Consider the following 4,015-nt stretch of genomic DNA (forward strand, 5'->3'; position numbering starts at 1 on the left):
TTTTCCAGTGATCATGGGAAACAGAAAATAACCAGTTCAAGCAATTAAACAAAGATATGTGTCTCCGGACACAATGACTGTTCCGTGCTTTTCTCCATTGAGTACAACCCCCTTGCACAAAGATGAAAGCTTATGTCTGATTGCCTAAGAGAATCTGGCTGTATTTTATTTGAGATGTTAGCTTAATATGATTTTTCTAAGCTTCAGAATTCAATCCACCTTTTTTCCTGTGGGCCACAATTTCATCATCGAATTACCGATAATCTACAAAGTTGAAGGAAGTCATAAGTTTAATTGTTTTGCATTGACTTAGCAGCAGGTTGGATGTATCAGGCTTATTTCATGAGATTCCCTATGATTAAGCAGAAAATTCATTTGCTACTATTTATGAGGCAGGATAAGTAGCATAGAAAATTGACAACCCCCTCCAAGAGACAACAGGAGGTATCTCCCTGGTTAAACAAGTAACAAGTGACTGTATCTGGTACCTGCAGCTGGAGAAAAACAAGAACCAGTTTCATCCAGCAAGGCTAATCCCCTTGACTGGAACCTGACCTTTAGCCTATTATAATGTCATTATAATCTCTTTTATATTGCGGTTACTATGACTCCCATCATGCATCTGGCACCGTGACAGTTCCGGAGAAACGAAATAAGGAAGAAAAAGCGGGAAACTGAGAATCCCACCTACTGTGAAGAAAAAGACAAGCAAGGTCAATGGGATGTCACCAAGTCCAGCCCTTTAAGGGATAAATACCCCTGATCTGGACTTCCTCGATGCAACTCACGCTCTGATTTCACCCTAATTTCCCTCTCAAGTGTGTACTTTCATTTCAATAAACTTCCAGTGCTTTCTTGCATCTCTATTGCTCTTGAAGTTTTTCTTGAGCAAAGACAAGAACCTGGTCACTGCTGCTCTGGGTTGACTCCTCCCTTGGACATCCCAGTAAGCCTCTGGTGAAATTAGTTACCAATGTTTTTAGTATTTGATTAGTATTGTTCTTTTGTTTATTTAATTGGAGGGAACTATATGGGTAATGAACAAAAGAAAAATAAACTATCTTAATACACAAAGTTTGAGGTTTAGCTTAGAATTCCAAGCTCTTTTATTTAGGATAAACTTGAAACTAATTGAATTTTTCCTACTTTAAACTCCTAAATATCAGAGCTATGACACTAATAGTAAGAATGAAGAAAGGGGTGAATATTTTTCTCTCTCTTCTAGGGAAGAGCCATGTCTTGAACTTCACGGAATTTTTTTTCACCTATAGGTCTTAGGCACAGAATTTCTACTATGTAGCTCTCTGTTAATAAAATTATCAATGTCCAGAGTTATCAACATCCAGAGCAGATAGTTTTCATTTTCTTGAATAAAGAAGAAATGAGTCATAATTAAATATTTACCTCTTAAAAATGTCCTCTGGAGTTTAAAACTCACTATAAATTAAATTTCTACACTAGGTCAGTGACTAGGAAAATAGCTGTGGAATTACCATGATTTAATCAGAAAGGAACCCAGACCAAGCAGTTCAATAGAGGACATTAATATAGACCACTAGTTACAAAGGAGTAGAAGAACTGAAAGACAGTCAAAGAATGGTGAAGACGCCCAGCATTTTACATCAACCCCCAGAGATTTGGCTGCAAGACTTATTGTAGAACTGGAGAGATAGAGGAGATGATTCTACCAGCGGCCTGAGAATACAAAGCATCCAACCAGAAACTCGACCACACAGGAGCAGCCACTCATGGAAGCCGAGTCCACTTGGGAACTAGGGTCATGGCAGGGATCTGCTCAACAGAAATCGTGACGAAAGAGAGAAGGTCTTCCAGAGAGGGAGAGAATTATGGAGACTCACTATGCTAGAACTATTGCCCAAAGCCAAGAGGGAAGATAAAGAAGTAACCTGGCTTCACTTTCATTGTCCTCCAATTTCCCAGTTTTATCTTTCATTAGCCATACCTACCCAGAAAAAAATTGGGAAAAGAAGTGTAGAAAATCAAGTTTGCAGGGATCAAGGCTCTGAGACACTGAGCAGAAAAGTCTCAAATGCATCTTTTCTCAGCATGAAGTAGTCATGATTTGGGGGAATTTGGGGGAACATCTAGAATCTTGGACTAGAAAAGAAGTAAGAAATGTAGGGTTGGAAATTTCTCTAAAGATAATAATAGTAACATTATAACAAACAAGAATATTCACATTATTAGCATTTATTTTTAATTTTATAACAAAAAACAAAAGTCTCAGGAATATTTTAAAATATCCATGAGCTCTTGAATCAGTAGGAAACCTTGCTTGTGAAACTATTGCCATTTTTTTTGTAACAGCAACCACTTATACTGAAAGCTTAATATGTGTCAGGCACAGTGCTTTACATGCATTTTCTTATTTAATCCTCACAAGAGCGGATACGATTATCTTCATTTTGCAGATGAAGGGACAAAGACTCGAAGAGTTTTAACAATTGTCTGAGGTCATAGTAGTGTTAAGTGCGAGAGTCCCTACCTATTCAAACCCAGGTTTCCTGATCTCTAAACTCTAATTAATCACCACGTAATTCTGCCCCAATGAGTGCTGGCTGAATAAGGGGTCATCATGTGCTATTCATAATCACCTTTCTGGAGCAGATGGCTCTCTCCCACTTCCACAGAGCTGGCTCACTACAATGATGGTTAAAGTTAAATAGGTGTTTTATATCCAACCCACACACCAAAGATGAAATGATTCCTGCTTATGTGACCAATGATTTTTTTTGAAAGCTCTCTGTACATTTTTTATCATCTCTTTAATCACCTGCAATTACTCTGTTCTTCCATAAGATGGCTAAGAGGAATGGGTACATCAAGACAGGGAAGGAAACCTTCATTTACAGGCAGAGATAGCAAGTGTTCTCTTCACTCCAGGCAGCCTCACAGACCCCCCCACCCCCACAGCCTCTAGGACCTTGCTGATTTTTGCCTTGCTAGCCCTGAAGTGGGAAGTCATTTGGGGGTCATCACTGGTACGCACTGCTACCTTGCCCTGGCCAAAGGAGGCTTATCTGAGGACCATGTCCTCATCCAATGGGGACGCTGTCAATCAGTGGTGGAGCTTTCAGCAGAGGTGGTGGAAGAGGTGGAGAAGTATGAGGCTCCACTGAGGCAGTTCTTTAAGAGTTGAGGGGAATGATGCGTTCTATTTTAGAGAAACTATAAGAGCCATCAGCTTCAACTACAGGTCATTCCTGGTCCCTCTGTCACTGATGTGCTGATGACATTGAAGACACCATCATTACACAGGCACAGGACAATAGATTGAGCTGTTGGAAATCCCAAAGCACTCTGCCGTCAAGTGGATGGCACAGCCAGGAGCAGCCTATTTTAATGTTGAACTTGACAGAGAAGAGAACTTTTCCACAGGCTTAGAAAGAATTTTACTTTGCATTTTGGAAGATACCAGCCAGTGAAGGCATCCTTAATATTCCTGAGTGAAGGCAGTGTCAGCTCAGCAAGGAAAAGGGAGAGACACTGGAGAAACTTTGAGTCCTTTGACTTCACTCTGGATGACTCAGGGGAGGGCCAGGCACTTGATGAACTTCACGCAAAGTAGTAGCAGCCTGTTTGAAAGAAACTGCAGTCTTCCACAGGGACTCTTTCCCTGCTTCTTTTTTGTGCATCCCATGGGACCTACCTGCAACAAGAGGCCTAAGATTGATCTTTTGGAAGAGGTTACATTCTAGAATGAAAATCCTGGTTAAAACCACGTGTGTCATCCAGCTCCTAGTACAGCTTGAATTTATCAAGATTTTGAAAACTATCTAAACTATCACATGAAACCCAAATGTTTTTCCATTAAAAAAAATGTATAATGGCTAGGGTGCAACATGAATTCTGGTATTTTTACTTTAGACTAAATTAGACTTGTATCCGGTTGGATATTTAAGCCTAAGTAACTAATTAATTAATTATTAACTTCTGATAAACTATATAGTGTGTATGTATTGTAGTGTGTGTGTATGTGTGTGTGTGTGTGTGT

At 39.7% G+C, this 4,015-nt stretch overlaps 1 pseudogene; it reads left to right on the forward strand.

The window, feature by feature from the left end:
* The first annotated feature begins 2,833 nt into the window (after positions 1 to 2,833).
* LOC109449056 (pre-mRNA splicing factor CWF19L1 pseudogene) lies at positions 2,834 to 3,589 on the forward strand (annotated as a pseudogene).
* The last annotated feature ends 426 nt before the right edge of the window (positions 3,590 to 4,015 follow it).

This window comes from Rhinolophus sinicus, chromosome 2 (genome assembly GCF_057876585.1).
Source record: "Rhinolophus sinicus isolate RSI-liver-muscle chromosome 2, RSI-T2T, whole genome shotgun sequence".
Classification (NCBI taxonomy): domain Eukaryota; kingdom Metazoa; phylum Chordata; class Mammalia; order Chiroptera; family Rhinolophidae; genus Rhinolophus; species Rhinolophus sinicus.